The sequence below is a fragment of the Anser cygnoides genome, chromosome 9 (genome assembly GCF_040182565.1).
Source record: "Anser cygnoides isolate HZ-2024a breed goose chromosome 9, Taihu_goose_T2T_genome, whole genome shotgun sequence".
Lineage (NCBI taxonomy): Eukaryota > Metazoa > Chordata > Aves > Anseriformes > Anatidae > Anser > Anser cygnoides.
The window spans coordinates 8,728,769-8,746,224 of record NC_089881.1 but is presented as its reverse complement, the minus strand read 5'-3'; the positions used below and the strand labels follow the sequence as shown (position 1 = coordinate 8,746,224).

General features: G+C 39.8%; 1 long non-coding RNA gene across 1 annotated transcript; it reads right to left on the bottom strand.

Moving 5' to 3' along the window:
* Positions 1 to 3,934: 3,934 nt before the first annotated feature.
* On the bottom strand, positions 3,935 to 6,896 carry LOC136791449 (uncharacterized). The gene is made up of 3 exons (XR_010833550.1): positions 6,771 to 6,896; positions 5,531 to 5,755; positions 3,935 to 4,273 (listed from the first exon to the last, which is right to left on the bottom strand). It is a non-coding gene; the product is annotated as an uncharacterized lncRNA (long non-coding RNA).
* Between the last annotated feature and the right edge of the window lie 10,560 nt (positions 6,897 to 17,456).

Below are 17,456 nucleotides of genomic sequence, written 5' to 3'. Positions count from 1 at the left end.
AGATATGTTTTGACTTTCTTTTTCCTGAATAATACTTTATTCTGCAAGTAGTCTCATTAAAATCAGTGGGACTGTTTTATGGAGAAAATGAATGGGAATGAGGGTGGCAGAACCCCACCCGTCACCAGTAGAACATCCCAGTTTATGTTGGAGATGATTAATGGAGAACAGTGTCTATGGATTGACTTATGGTGCCTTGATGTTTTCATCACAAAAGCAGATGGTATATTTGGGTAGCTTGAGCTTTCTGGTTGCCTATAAAGTTTAGCTGAATCCAAATACAGAAGAGTTGGGGATTTTGTAAGAAAGGTATTGTGGAAACTTGAATTTAAGCTAAGATACTAAACTCTCCAAAACTCAAGCAATTTTTGGTAAAACTTCAAATCAGGATGGAGAAAAATGAGAGAGAAAATGTACAAGTGTGATGAAACACAAGTTACTCCCATAACATTTAATCAGCCATTTCTATAACCAAGTAATTGTTTTAATAGTCATTTTAAGAGTTTGGTCTAGTTTGAAATGAACTGAAATGCGGAAGGATGGTAATCCTTAAGAGTAATCTATATTTTACTGTAAGAAATAAAATCACGTCTTGTATTTGTCATCCAGGACGTGAGTTACAGGGTGAAACCTAATTTATCTTCTGATTTTTGGTTCTGACTCACACAAAGGTTTCTGTTAACAGAGAATAAATGGTCTTGTGGAAAAGACGCACATTTGGGATTTGCAAGATCTGGGCTTAGTTCTTAGCTCAGTGCCTGTATTCCTTGAGTTCACTTAATCTGGATGCATTTTCCATCTGTTCTGCTTTTCTAGGTGGTAAGCTTTTGTGACCATGTTTGCATACAGACTAATACAGGGAATCCCAAGTGTTACTCAGAGCCTCTCATTACTGTTGAAATGCATGTGCCAATGAAATTAATTCCTGGTTTATGTCTTTAAGTGATTAGATCTTAATTATATGCAAGTGTGTATTTTTCATTTGCAAGGAATGGTAGGGAACAATTGTGTTCTTCCTGTGCAGAAAACTGATTAAATAAGCATGATGGGAATGACTTAAGAAGGCTGGTAAATGGTAAGGTTTAAAAGGACTCACGGGAGGGAACGGAGCAGAAGAGTTTTGAGTCATCCACTTCAGTTCGTGTTCTTGTGACTTGGCAGCTTAATTCTCCAGCCACGGTGGCCTGGACGGGCGTGCCCAGGCCTTTTCCTGAGTACAGGATGCTGAAGTGCAGTTGTAGGGGAAGTTGAGTTGAAATGAAATTGGTTAGTTATGAATTAAAAGCAGTCATTACTAGTAATGATGAGTCCTGAGGAGTTTATTTTGGCAGTTAAAAAGGTTGAAGCTGCTCTAGAGAGGGCTTTACTTTCATTGGAGAAAGGTGTCTTTTTGCCTTGTGGAAATTGGTAAAACTCTAGCTGTAGCTACCTCTTCAGATAAGCTGCAAATTCAAACTGCAGAATCTTGAGTATAATTGAATTAAAAACATTGACTATTACTTCAGTTGCTACGGGGAAAGAAGAAGAAATCCATAAATTTGTCTTGATCACTGCTGTATTGTTAGATTGACCCTTCCTCACTCCTTGCTTTTTGTAAGCTGTCTTTCGTTCCAGAGTTGTGCTCTACCATGTAGAACAATAACCAGCCTTTGATCTTATGTGGTATATTAATTGCTGCTTCTAAATTCAGTTTTTCCTGGAGCAGACTTTCTGGACTGCGCAACTTTACTTAAATCCAGTTAGTTTGAAGACAGCAGGTGTTTTAAATTTACTAAACTGAGAGCTAGCATTGTGTGGTATGCACGCTTTTGGCAAGCTGCCTTACTGGTCTGTCTTAAAGCTGTTTAAAATATGTATTCATCAGTTTTGCTCACTCTTCCCTTCTGCTCCCCCCCCCCAGTCCCTGTGAAGGAAGGAGATTTTTGCATTTTTGTCAAGTCACGGGGCGTAGCGGCTCCTGCTATTACTGTTTGCATTTCAAATAACGTTGCTGTTAGAAATCCAGGCAAAAATAGATAGACTACTTACCCAAGGAAGAACAGTTTCCACCTGGCTTTATTTAGGTTTCAGAAGCTCTTGGTAGCAAGCAATTGCCCAACTTTTTCTGTGTGTGCCATTCCTTCTTTGCCTTAGCCTAGTTACAGGAAATAGCAATTTTGTGTTAAAATAACTAAAGCCTGTAAGCTCCGTTGTGTCCATCACTTCCAGGCTTTTGTGCAGCCCCCTGTCTATAGTTTTAGACTGCAGTTCCCCAGTAGGACATGCAATTCTTCGTGGTGGGATTTCCAGGTGCCGTTACGGAGAGGTTTGCTGTGCCCTGCTCGGCAGCAGGGGGGGCATGGTGTTGGCTGGGACAGGGCAGGGGAGGCCAGCACCGAACACCTCCCAGCGCTCTCCCTTCTGGGGATGGCATCTGCTCATTGCACGTGGTGGGGATTAGGCCTTGGTGAAAGATTCAAGAACCCTTTTTTATTTTTTAATATCAAATGTAAGATGAATCAAATTGTGCCCTTTAAAATAAGCATGAAACACTTTGATTCAGAGTTAAAGATCAAGGCAAAACTTTCAAGTCTGCAAACCTTCAGGAGTGGCAAGGGATTAGTCACAGGGATAAATTGGTAGCTTTTCTTCACTGTCAACACAAATGATGTAATGAAAAGCAGTTCTGGTAAACAGCATTTATCACTATTTCTCCATTTTCTTTGCTTAATGATAATTATTCATGCCAATTAAATATTTTATTAAATCATCAACTGATTTGGAAATGCACTTGATACTGTAAGTGCCCTACCATCCATATTGTTCAAGGATCTCACAGTTAATATCCTAAACCTCATTGCTAATATTCCTACCCTCAGAGCTTTGGAAAGGATTCATTTTGAAACACAGGAAGCTCTCTGCCAGTGTGGTATTAAAAAGAGGATGGATTTTTTTTCAATATTGCCCAGACTGTGTGGGGAGTGTAGTTTAGTGAGTGCCACGTGTTTTGAAAATACTATTTACTGTCAGTTAAATACGTTTATACTTACAATGTAATATTTTACGCAGCATTCAAAAATACTAACTGGGACATTCTGAGGACATGGAACCAATTGCTGGCTGATGTGCAGTAAGCTCTTTCTGAATTGGTATTTGTGGCTCTATTTGTGCATGTTTTTATCTCTGTAATAAAGAGCAGCCTGATGGATGCTCAAATCCTGATGGATGCCTGTGGATATCAGCACGATTCTCGTTTCTTAGGCCATCCCTCAGTTTAGGCTAGTTACACTGAGTCTACGTGATTGCAAATATCTCTGAGAGGTTTCACTAATACAGGCTCATTTTATTCTTCATTAATGCTTTTGTACATGTGGGATTACGTCTCCATAGCTCTCACAGCACAACTGCAATTCCACTGATCAGACTGGGGCGGGGGGGTGGTGGAGGGCAGAGCAAAAGCCAGTCCCAGGTGTGCAACGAGCACTTCCCCGAACATCCCCAGCGACTGAGGCAGGTGGCAGTGTCTGCCATGCTCTTGGTGTTAAGCGGAGACTCTAGGCAAAGTGAAAGGCTAGAAGAGGCAAAGAAAATAGCTATCTACACAGTGTGTGCCAGTCTGCAAGGCTGAAGAGGCTCCCAGCTTGGGGTTGGACTGTGTAGAACAAGGAGTGTTGCTGACAGGAGCCATGATTGCCGCCTTTAGCCTCTCCGTGCACCCTCACTGTCCTTCTCCAGGAGAAGCTGGGAGCCCAGGGCTCTCCACCTCTTGCTCTGCCCCCCCCCAGCTGCATGTCCTGCTGCAGGGTCGGCTTGGCCCTGTTCAAATCTCAGCCCCGAGGTCACACGTGACAAAACTTGGTTTTGCTTGCGCTGAGGGAAAAAGTTCATCTCAGGTGATGAGTTTTTTTATTATTATTTTTTCCTGTCTCAGTGTTTGCTTAGATAACATTCCAGCCTGCAGGACAGTATTAATGCTGGCCCGCGTTTTCACTCCACCTGCCTTCCTTTCTCTGCCAGCACCGAGGGGCTGCGGTCATTTGGTCCAGCTGTAGTTTGTTCAGAACTCAGGAGCTGAGATGTATGCGGTGCAGCTGCTTCATTCTGTTCAGGTTCAGACATGATCTGCTCCAGCTCTGCCTGGCAAGGTCAGTCACTCTGGCTTGTAATATCTGGTTAAAACAGCTTGACCCCACCTTTGAATTCAGTGGGCCTGACGGGCTCTGGGGAAGAACAGACCCTCCAGAACTTCTGGGTTAGCTCTTCTGTTGCAGAGGTGCCCAGCTTGACTGAGGCTCTGTAGGTACATTTGCAAAGCAATGTTTAAAAATAATCATTTCAAAAATTGACTAATATTTAGAAGTGTAATAATCATCGTTTAAATTAAAGATTGGGACGCTAGAATAAAAGTAATTGTAAGTCACTGGCATTTCAAAGATGGTTAGTATTTTCTTCATTAGTGTAGAAGCTAAATTAAAATGAGCCAGCAACACTCAGCTTTTGAAGTTGTTTGGACCAAATTTTGATGAGTGTCAAGTGTCTGATATTTTGTTTTACAGAATTAAGCAACTGTAATTTGTATGCATCCCTAGAAAAGCTTGAACATTTGAAGTTATTTCACTTGGTGTCATGGAAAGATCACACCATTTTTTTCCTGGAGGAACTTGTATGAAGAGCAGTACAGTTGTGTTAAATTTTATATCCCTGGGAAGTAGCATACAGCTACACACGAAGCTTGCTCTCCTGCCGAGCTGTAGGGAATGCAGGTAGAGTGAGGGCAGAAGTAGAGAATTTTCTACCTTGGAAACAGGAAGTTACTCCCTTCTAATTTCTTAACAGAGGATATTTGGGGCTTTGTATATACAGGCAACTTAAAAATGCAGTGAAGACAGCCATACGTTTTGTGCTGTCTTTGCATGCCCCAGAGCCCTGTACCCTGGAATTCCGGATGGAGAACACTGTCAGTTACACACAGTCGTGGTGCTGGCATGACTCACTTTCTTTCACAAGAAATACCAAATTTAGATGCACTTTCATGTATGTTTTTAAGTATGCCCACCATTCAGAGGAACCCGTTTGATGGGGCTGATCAAAACAATCACTCAGTGAAGTAATTTCCCTAAAGAGCAGCTTATTTAAGCTGTCAGTCTTTGCTCCCTTCGTAGCTGTTCATTTATCATTTGCCAAGGTGTGTGGTGATTTATTTTTAAGCAACCTGTTCAAAACAAAACAAAATCATATTGGTAATTTTTTTCTTTTAAAAAAATGCCTAAGAATTTATTTCACATTGTTGGGGTTCAGGGGAGCACCTATAGAGAAACTTCAAAATTATGATCCATGTTGAGCTGTTTACCCACTTCAAACCCTGTAAAGCATTTTCAGGAATCAAAATCATTCACTACTTTGCTTCATCAAGAGGAGGTAGTAGAAGGACAGTGGCTTTGCACATAGTTAATCTTAGGTAAAGTGCTGCAGTTGCGCAGTGGCTATTTGTAAGGTTGATTTTCTTTAAGAGAACTCGGCCTTGGTTTATTTTCCAGGTCTGTCTACTTACCTACTCTTTGGAATGTGGTGGAGTTGTTTTTGTTTGTTTGTTAGTTTCAGAATATTGCTGGTAACAGGGCAGTGCTAAAACAGATGATTCTGTAGTGGTTAATATAAAGAACTCTGTGATCAGTAGGAAGTCTCTTAACCTCTGCTTCATGAGCGGAATACGTTTGTTCAGCGTCTAGAGGATGCTTCAGTGATATATATATACATATATTTATCAGGATGTTACCTATTAGGGCAACAAAACAGGATATTAAATGACTTAAATACAAAGAAAAAACTACTTTAGCATAAAAATACGCGGAGGAAGCACAATGAAAAAGATGGTCATCCAGCTGAAGTAGTGCGCACAGAGTTATGTCAGCGCGGCATTACGCAGCGGGAGAACTGGTGCATCCCTGTCAGCTCGGCAGCGTTGCGTGAGGTCTGGGTGATGAACTCCGGTGTTAAAGGGATTTAAGATGGTGAGCATGCTTTTCATCTCCCCGGTGCAGCAGTTCACGTTCAGTGAAATGTTAAGATTTAGGGCACTTGACCAGTGAATACGTAGGTCTGTCGCCATTGTTCTTTCAGTGGGGAGCCAGTCAAATAAGCACACAAGAGCCGGTCCTCGCCCACTGTCAGGCTGACCCCACGGAGCTACACCCGAGTAGGGGCAACAGGAGGAGACTGGAACAGCTCAGCAGTGACTGTGTCAGGGGAAGGTGCAGCAGTGTGTATAAAGATGTATCAAAGCAGTTCCGTTGCACACGTAGAAGGCAGGGAATAGCTGAGTCTGTGTTGTCTATTCACCTTTAACTGGGACCTCTGACAGGGCCCTCTTTTATACTAGTTTTTACACTTGAATATAATCTCCCATACTGATATTTTTAAACCTGCTCATCTGAAATTTTTCCTAAACCTGTTTTTTTGTTTGTTTGTTTCTAATTTTTTTCCTCCTCAGCACTACAATTTATACACATTAAAATCAGTCTTCAATGATGGCAATTCCTTGCATTATTGTTTGTATCTCTTGCACTGTTAATATCATTGTCTTTTTTTTTTTTAACTGCTATTGATCTGCTGTTTCTATAAAAACTTGTATTCTGGACTCAAGGTTTTGTACAGAATCCAGCCTTGAACCTCTTTTATTTATTAGAATCAGCTTCCTTTTCTCATTTTTAGCTTTTCATTTATCTGCAATGTTTCTTGTTTGTCGTTTTTTTTGACCAATCACTGAGACTCGTGGTTGTTTCACAGCTTACCAGTACTCCCTTTGCATACTTTGCCTTTCCTGCTCAGCATGCAGGATTCCTAGAACATGATGCTGACAGGCACATGATGAAATGCCATGCACAGCAGGGCTCTGGTCCAGGGCCTTCAGATTCTTCTCCAATGCAAATCACCCAAGGGTGACATGAGCAGCTGAAAACTGTTTATAATCAAAATAGATAAAACTTGCAAGATAAATATAATCACAAAACTGAATATCCATATGTAGAAGAAAATGTATTTCTTAGATATTTGATTGATGGGGGAAATAACAAAGCTTAGCAAAAATACAGGTTAATACTGGGAAAGATTTTCTGTGCAATCAGATCCACTAATAAATGGAAAAAGCATGGAGGGTGGAGCTGTGTGCTTGGACTGAATAGGGAGAGGAGAGAATATACAGAGTCCTCAGGAGATGGGAGGAGTAAGCAGAAAAAATGCTTTGTGAGTGTTACGAATTTGATAACATGCATTACCGGGGATCCATCGTAATGATTCTTTGGGGTATCCAGCCTGTCAGAAACTATTGAAACACAGAACAAGCAGAGATTTGTCACAGCAATCCAGCTAAGGAAGGGAGCTCTCACTAAGAGAGGAATACTTTGGGATCTTTAAAATAAGGTTCCTGATGTCTGTACTCTTTAAGGAGGGGCAGGGAGATAGCTCAGTGCGTGGTGGTTGCGCATGCATGAACAAGGACATTTTATGTATTTTACCTGAGAACACAGATGGAAGTATGAGCAGGTTTCTGGAACCGCATTTCACAGCTCAAGCTGCACACAAAAATTGTCCCCTTCAAAGCAATTCCTTTTTCCAAGAAACCAACTGGAGCACTGAAAGTTCTCAGTCACTCCTGAGTGCAAAGTGCATGTTTGCTCACTGTAATGCAGTAATGATGGTTTTTGTGTTCTTACAGTCTGAATGTGCCTCCTTAGCTTATATCTGAATTCCTGATACTTCTCTGTTCTTTCAGTGTTCCTGTCTGTCTACGCCAGAAGCCTAACCAGAAGCCTAATAGTCAGGAGAAGCCTAACTTCTTCCCCGTTTAATTTTCAACCATTACTGAGGCATGTCTTAAGGCATTCTGTATTTCTTAAAATGTGTCCAGTTTTGCAATAGAAGAGTTGCAAATGTTGTTTCTCCATTCTAGTATAAAGCATCACAACAATGATCATTCTGGTTTCCTGTTGCTCTCTGCTGTTTGTTTTCCTAGTGTTCTAGTCTCATTTAGGAAGCACTGAAAACCTAGTAAATACAGACAGCTTTCTAAAGGTCCGTTATATACACCTTCATCCAATATTGCTTTTGAAAATCTGTCAGGCTTGGATAGGATTTCCATCATCATCTCTGTGTTTGTGCTTAGCTTTGTTCTCTGTAATCAGCTACCCACAGGATATATTTTACACCGTGGCCATAATGGTTCTAGCATACACACGAAAACCTTGCAGACTTAATAGAACTTCCTTAAAATACATTTTGTTCTATTGAGACTTAGGATGAAATGGTAAGGAACACCCTCAAATGCAGCTAATTCATGTACTCATGTTATTTTCAAGTCATTTTCAACTTTTTAGATGACTGATCTGAAACAGTTTCTTGAAATATTTCAAGTAGTAAAACTGTTTCCTATTGGAATGCACTCCCTATATATTAGGACAACATTGTGCCCTGGGGTTTGGCCAGACAAAAACCTTTTCTGCTGTTAATTGACTGTCAATTAGACCGAGTTAACTAGCACTTATGCAAATGTCCATCAATATACTTCAGTTGTGAAAGTGCATTTTTTAAATGCTACCAAGGGTTCAGACTTGAAATCCAGTTCCTGTTTGTCCTCTGGGACATTGCTTTTAGATCTGCAGTCTCTCGAAATGCTTTGATTTCTGGCTTTAGTAGAATGTCTCCACATCTAACAACACTCCTGCCGGTTTCTATGCCTGTATTAAGTGCATTGCTTTGAAAAATACAAATAGATAAAGAGCTCTCAGGTATAGATGTGGTATAGTAGCTACATGTGTGCAACTACATCTGTGTTGGCAGTTAGGATGGCTTCATGACCTGTGTTCCTAAGCTAATGTAGTATGATATGAAAAATGCTTCAACAAGAAGAAATGTAGGAACATCATATTGCCAAACCGCTCTGCCTGAAGTCCTTGGTGGTTACCTAGAAGCCGGCTTGGCTGTCTCTAGACTACAGAAGTGATGCACGCATATGCGTGTACATCCGTGTAGACATATGCAGTGTGTATTTTAAGCATACTCTATCAAAACTCTGCTGTTGATAGCACCTTTTTAAATTAAAACAATTAGTATTGCATGTTTCTGTTCATAAGTAGTGATGAAATAGAGGATCTGAAAAATGTCTTGCATGTCTGGTCTCCCCCAGCGCTGTGTGTGGCAGGATACAGGGCTGTCCACCTCCGATTTTACAGACTGTGGCCTGAAGTCAAGTCTTGAAAGATAAAAGCTGTTCAGGATTCACATTCAGTGCCTGCTAGCGGCATCTGCATTGGTTACTGCTTTTTTTAAGCTGCACTTAACTTGCAGATTGTCAAGTTAACTGTATCTTGCATGGAAGACTACGTAAATGATACTTTGATACTTACCTCTGTATTTGGAGCGCTCAGTTTTGATGTGTTCGCTGACCAGCTCCTTAATTACAATATCTGAAAATCTCTGTCCCCAAAGCACGATGCTGTCCTTACCAGCAGTTGTTCAGTTTCTGTTATGTGTTCTTTTTAAGCAATTTTTTTGGGGGGTGGGGATGGGGGGTGGAGTGGTGGTTTAGTATGCAGTTACAAGTCAGTCTTTCTCATATTCAGCATGTCTAGAGTTGCTTTATGGTCTGTTTTAATTGAATATTAATATAATTATACTTCAGTGCATTATTTTCTGCCAATTCTTTCCCTTTATATAGAATCACAATATCTGTGTATTTTGTGGTGCTTTATCTCAGAGTGGTTTATGAAAAAGGTTAATACAATCACCCCTTTTTGCAAATGGAACACTTAAGGCAGGGACAGATAAGGCAAATCTTTCAAGATCATCCAGTAATGAGGAATAAAACTAAGATTTAGTGTGCTACTGCAGTCACTGAATATTACTATCTCCTTGATATTAATGTCCAGTAATAATGCCAGACCAATGTCTATTTTAATTTTATTTTAAATCTTTTCAGATGCTATATATGTATCTTTTTCTTTGGAAGTTTATTCTATGAAAGTCAGGTAGTTGACTCTCAGCTGTTATAGCTGTTATTTTTCTAACTTGGCTCAATTTCTCCTTGTTAAGCTGCTGTTATGTAATCAGTTTTGTGTTAAAGTATAAGAATTTCAGCAAAAGCACTAGCTCTTAAATTCTGGTTTCAAATGATGAATTGTGCATTCATTCAGTGGAAATGAATCGTGTATCCATTCAAATCAGTGGAGGAAAAAAATGTTACTCCAAAGTATTTTCATAAAAATGACTGACAGTATAAGATTACTTAACATTATCTATCTTTCTTTGAGAACACTTTTGATTAGTCATTAGGAAAAAAAAGCTGTTTTGGGTAGAATGAGATATTGAATCTGGATCGAACTATTTAAATTGGTTATAAGTTAAACATAATTTGTCATTATCTAAGATGATTGTAAGCGGCTTCCCGGGGGAGGGGTTTAATTGGGGCAGATGGATTAGACAAGGCTGTCCAACTACCAAAATTCTTCTGTTTCAAGTCAGTGAGGGTGGAGGAATGAATCAGTGACAGGAATAAAGTGCAATGAATGGTATTTTTTTGTATAAACACCACGTTCAAAATTCTGCCTCTGAAATTATGTCTTAAAGCGAGCACAGCACTGTTTCTGGTTTTAGAAGATTATCTAACTGGGATGAACAATTCATGTGAGATAAGCAGCATCTTGTAGAGTTGCACATCTAACTCTACAAACTTCCCTTCTAGATTATTAAGAACAAAAATAGGTAATTTTCAGGTCTGCCTTCCAAAGTACACAAATGTTCTCCATCAAAAATAGTGTAGATTAGAGATATCTAACTATATATGTATACACTATATTGATACACATGTGAAGTCCTTGTGTAGGTGACATTAATGGTCAGTAGCTTCTGCAGATAGGAAGGCTATATACTGTTGGCAATAAACTATTAGGCAAGACACATGCATCACAGTGTTTTCTTACTCAGCTTCTTGCCAGAAAAGCTTGTGTTATAAATCAAGCTCTGTTGTGAGAGCGCACAGTAAGTAGTAGAACAGTACATACGGGATGGTTCCAGTCTGTCACTGCTCACCTCAGTCATCGCATGGCACTTACCTCATATGGAGCACAGGTGAAGTGCCTTCAACTGCCAACTGTTACCACATTCCGTGTGTGTGAGTCTGTCTGGTTGTGTCCTGTCCCCTCCACACCATGCTGAGGGGTTCTGTTCTGGAACACAGATGCCTTATGAATATAGAGCCCAGACAAAATTGTGTCAGCCCAGGTGTTAGGAGGGCAAAGTCAATAAGGTTTCTACTTCCTATCATTAAAACTACTTTGTTCTGTGCATTTTCCTGGAAAGTTGTGTGTAAGCTGTGACTGAGCCATTGGCTGTTCCAGATGTTGCAATTTGGAACAGGGAAAATGCATTGCCTTCTCGAAGAGCAGTTTAAGAACTGTTTGAAATACCTCCTGAGACGGAGGAGATCCAGGGGCTTTGGAGACATGCTCCATCTCTAGCAGTGTCTGGCTGAGAATTTTCTGTTGGCTCACTTGTCAGTCGTGATTCTGCGGGGTTTTTTTTCAGAGAGCAAACCAAAATTGAGGTTCTTTTATCTTGGAAAGACCACACTTCTAATAGCACCATAACTTTAGGGAATGCCCTGATAAAATAAGTAAACACTATTCTTATCTTTATCCTTTGCCATGGATAATTTTTTATCTTCATGTTTCACTTTTGGCTCTAAGCACTACAGAGTGAGCACCATGGACTGTATTCATAGACCAAATACCCATACCTCCTTCCCTGGAGCACCAGAGAAAGACTGTCTGACCAGCTTCTCTAGTTGCCTGAACCAGACATAATTGCAGCACCATTGAGCAATTTCATGTGGTGGGTATTCCTTCAGGTCTAGTATTCCTTTTAAACTTGTGAAAAGTGATGTTTGTCTGTTTTCCTAAAAGAAAAATGAGTCACCTCTTGAGTGTGGAGTTCAGAGGCTGTTTCTTCTCACAACAGTACGTTGGACTGAAAGGTCCTTGTGTGAAGATTAAGGTGGGTACAAGGTTGTTCTGCTTTATTTGTTGGTCACAATGGTTTTCACCAGCTTCCTGGGAGATACGGGCTATCTCACCAAGAGTTTTGTTCGCATCTTTCCTTCCCATTCTCCATTAGTGCAAGCTCTCAGTGTGGGTGCTAGAGCCTGTGCTAAAGCAGGTCCAGTGAGTTTCTTTATTTCATCACTTACAGTGAGAACTAAGAGTGGAAGCTGTGCAGATGGGTACTTGAGGTAACTTCTGACCTTTCAGTGATTGAGCTTCTTTGCATGATAACAACACAGATTCTATACCTTTCCTACATCCCAACAATCAGAAGCACTTCAGCTGGAACTGTTAGAACAGCCATGTACATTTCTTTCAGCTGACTGAGGAACTGCTTGTCCCATGCTATGAATCATCAGGAAATGAACCTCGAACTGGGATCGGAGTGTCTTGGTTAGTACAAGATGAGTCTGAGCTAATACCCATCTTGTTGTGGTTTGACTTAAGTATTGGTGGATTCCAGTTGGCCAAGAGCCTGAGTGGGTCCTGTTCATCTTTGCCCACAGAAATCTCTCCAGGCATAGCGTGGTGGGTAACTGCAGGTACCCTGCCTATTAGCTGTAGCTGCTGGAGGCGCTAATTTGTCTGGATTAATTGTGTGGGTTTTTTTTAATTGCATGTATCAAGGGTGTGTGTCTTGAGTGAATGCTGTGTGGACGGTGCATTATCTATTCTGAGAAAGTAAAGATCACTTATTTATTTGCAAAAATTAATATTCTTGAGAATGCTCAGAACAAGTGAGAACAGGAAAAGTTAATTTAAGCAGGATGGTGAGGAGTAAATACTTATTTTGAATGTCATAAAGCAAAATATTAGAGGTAGGAGTCCTTCCCTAAGATGCTAGGATAGACTTTAGATTTTTCTAATATTTCTATATTTAAAATCTAGACCAAATACACTCATTTTTAGTGTTGACATTTGCCCTTCTGTGATTACTAATACCACAGCTGTGTTTTTGTCATCCTGTCATCATGTATCATTTGGACACAGAAAAGGCTTCCAAATCCTCTTTCCTTCAAGGGAATTGACCTTCTCATTAGTTGGAAATAACACTATGATAGGTAATCAATATTTAATTGAAATACCAGCATTTCATCCTAAGCATTACTCATCCTTATATCTGGAAAGTGTTCAGACTAAAAGCATAATGTTTAGACTAGGCTGTGTATGGCAGACCTGCCCTTACACATACAAATCATGTGTGTAAGTGTTATTTTGAATGTACAAATTGCATATTGGCATCTGGGAAGCTCCCTGTGCATCAGTCTGCCCTTACACTCAACACCCCATAGCAGAACGTAAAGCAGTTGCCCTGAGTGCTGCCAGGTTTCCTGGCTGACAGGGGCTTAGCTGGAATTGCTGCTGGAAACTTTGTTAAAGGATTCAATGGCTTTTTCTTTTTTTTTTTTTTTTAAAGCTGCTGTAGTGACTTGGTAGGAAATTACTGTTTTTCTTCTCACACTTCTAAAAATGTCTCAGATATAAAAAATGATACAAGTATTGACTGGCAGTCAGAATTGTGAATTCAGTTTTGGTACTTTAGAAGAAAATGCACTTCCACCTACCCATTTTCTGTTAAGCTGACGGAGGAACCAAGCAACAATCTCAAAATGTGGCTTCAGCTTTCAATGGAAGTATGACCTAACACACCCTGGCTCAGCTTTGGTCTACTTGAGCTGTAACTGGATTAAAGGTTCTGTGAATATGCAAGCCACTTACCACTAATATGTCACTTATCTCTAAGGAGGCTGTGTAAATCTTATGCTAACACGTGTATGTTTCAAGTCAAATTGAAAACCCTTCCAAATGTTGCTTATGCTCTGGAGACTGGATTCTCTTTATTGGCTATCTCCACTAACTTTATACCTACTTGGCATTTTAACACAAAATGCTTGGCATTTTTAAAAAAGTTTGCTAGAGGTACAAACAAATACTAGTATTACTGCTGGAGGCTTCATTTTTTGTATCCTATCTGCAGAAACACAAATGGGTGAAGACTGAAAGGTGTTTCCTTCTCACCCTGCCTTGGCTGAGGTACCTCCCCTATTCACAGCTCAGTATTGAGAGCTACAGCGTCAGATCTGTGTCTAGGTCTGCTTATGAAAGTTACTCAGAGCAGCCTGTGTAGTTAATGCTTGAAACAAACCCACCTCACTCTGCTTTCACTTAGGGCTGCCGTTTGTGTATCAGGAGTTCCACAGGCTGAAGCATCAGAATGAGCTTTCTGCGTCTGAGCACGCCTTTTCATTTCTTAATGAGCATAGCAGAGTACAAGTATGCATACCCGAGCCTTATTCTGCTACCAGTGAAGATATAATTTGCAGATTGAAACCCAAAATCCTGAAATCAATATTATTTTTATGGATGTCTGCTGTTATCTCATGGAAAATACGGTTACTCCAGTTCTTAGGGTGTTCAGGGTTACATCCTCACAGTGTCTAGCGGCAGAAACGGACCTTAATACAACACAAAGGTAGAAGAGTAGGCCTTACTGTGGCAATATTTAAAGTGTGGTGTATCAAAACTGTAAGGTACACTTCGCTTTTGTTCTGGCAAAGTCGGTAGTAGGTGGAGGAAGAGAAAGTAATGAGAATGCATTTTCCCAAAGAAAAATGCTGAAGTTAGGTTAAAAAGTTCTGGAGAATAATCCGTACTGGAATAGCAAACTGACAGATAGTTCTGCAGGTTAGTTACATGAATTTCATTGCCAGCTGAGAGAAGCTGTTTCAAACTGAATCTCTGGCAGCCCAGACACTGGCTGCCTTGCCAGTCATTCTTACCCTGGCAGAGAAAGCACCACTGGGCAGTGATGGAGAGTACAGCGAGGATGAAGCAGCAGACATGTTTTATGTCTGTTCTGACCAAATATAAAAGACTTAACAACTGATAAGAGCAAAGTTATTTTAGAATAAGGATCAAGGTTAATGTTAGTTAAAAGACAGCTTTCCCTTTCTTACCATTCATCTTTAATTCTCCACAGAGAGTGAAAGGTGTGTAAATGTGGGGAAAACAGCTGATAATATTCACTTCAGATAATAAACCATAAACAGTACATAAGGGCTATTGCTCCATCTGCTAGGTCTAGATCTCCTTCATATGCAATTGGAATTAAATTAAAGCAGAAGAAACTATGATTCACTTTGCTTTTCTAACATGGATCCTCAAATAGTTTCAAGGAATAAGAAACCCTAACAGCAAATACATGTAGGAGCAGCAGACTGCATTTCTATTTCTCACTAGTGGATTATTTATTTTTAAGTGGAGTTTGGATACTTAATTATCAGGCATGTCTTTTCATGCAATGCGATAGTGTCAACATTTTAGTGAGTGATACCTGGTTACCTGATGCAGTAATGTCTTCAAATGCACTGCTTTTTATATGCTTCAGCTGTTTCAGTCTAGAGAAGCACACGTTATTGTAAAATGGCTTTCTGGGAATCACTGTTTTTGTTTGTTCATCCACCAGTGGAAGCCTGTGATAAGGCTAAGTTTACACAACAGTAATACAGGATTTATGATTGAAAGGAAAAAGAGTGTCTAATTGAGGCCAGTAATAGCAGAACCAGCTCGATTAGTATTCTCAAAACAGATTTGAGTTTTGAAGTGTAAATGGCTACAGAAGTAATGCAAAGATTGGGAAAAAAAAACACACGCACACACCTTGAGTTTCAGGAGACTTAATGTAACTTAAGAACCTGCTTTATCTGCATGCAATCCGAAGTTACACAAATTTAATTCTGCAAAATGCTGATGGTTTTACAAAACCTTTCTTAAAACAAGTAACATAATTCACTTGCCTGTGAAGGGTCTAGAGAACAGTCTTAGGAGGAGTGGCTGAGGGAGTAGCGTTGTTTAGCTTGGAGAAAAGGCAACTCGGGGGAACCTTATTGTACTTTACAATTACCTTAAAGGAGGTTGTAGCAAGGTGGGGATCAGGCTCCTCTCCCAAGAACCAAGTGATAGGATGAGGGGAAATGGCCTCAAGTTGCTACAGGGGAGGCTTAGGTTGGTTATGAGGAGAAATTTCTTTACTGAAGGGATTGTATGGCATTGGAATGGGCTGCCCAGGGAAGTGGATGAGTCACCGTTCCTGGAGGTCTTCAAAAAATGTGTAGATGTAGAACTTAGTAGCATGGCTTATTGGTGGACTTGTCAATACTAGGTTAAGGTTGGACTCAATTATCTAGAGGTCTTTTCCAACCCAAAAGGTCTATGATTCAGTATTGTCAGTATTGTCCTTCCAATATTGTTACAAATGATCTGGTTATATAATCTTTTATCTTACTACTCACTTGACTCCCTTTTTATATGCCTTCAGCAGTTATCCATTTAATTGTGAGGTTTTTTTGAGGGTGCAGAAGGGGGTTCTGTCTTTTTTTTTTTTTGGTTGATTGGTTTACCTCCCAAGTATGGGTATGTAGTAATGGAACTTCAGGTGTAAAAAGAAATTTGAAAAGAAGCTCTCCATATATAGGACAATTTTGGCTACATATATTCTTTAATAGTCCAGATTTTAGTGCCTCATTACTGATTATGAAAAATATGCTCATAAGTGATCAGTTATACTTGTGTAGCTTTATTCTTAAATAAAAGTACTGTATGAGTGGGCTGCTGCTTTCAAATTCATCATAGGTGGCCTTTTGTTTTTAGATTAAACTTGTGCAATTAGTCTATCAGCAATTTTATAGGGCAGAGGTATAAGCGCATTTTTCTCAATGCCCAGAACAGCAAAGGAAGCATAATATAAAACATTAATCTACACTGGTGATGGATGATGTTGCTTGCTGTGGCATCTTATTCTTGCCATTTGAGTGCAGATTTTGCAGCAACTGAATACAACTTGTATTTTGCCAGAAATATTAAACTTGCCTCTTTCTTTTGAACATATTTTCCTAGAAATGGGAGTGGGGGACATGTTCTAGTCACTGTATAAACCTAAATGAACAGTGTAAAAAGTTCCTTAGCAATATGTCAGTATCATAATAACAAAATTTAGTGCAAATTTGTGTTATGAAGGTATTGCATGTTGTTGTAGTACGTTTAATATTTTTTTTGTTAATCTGTTGTACAAGTGTTAATTGACAAAGTAGTAACATAACTCACCGTAAAGACACCTTGGCTATTGGCTATAAAAATAAAACACTTATTTGCAGTATTCTGATAATTTGTTGGAAACTGTTTTATATGAGGTTCATAGTGGAAAGGGACTCATCAATAATTCAGGAACCATCCAGTTGGTATAGTAAGTGCAAGGATAGATATGGAAAGAATATTATTAGAGGGGGGCAACAAAAGAGCAGGAAAGTCCTGAAAGTATAATCGTGTATTCCAAAAAGCAGCCAGCACTCGATTTGATATGTAGCTGACGCCACCTTTGCAAATGAA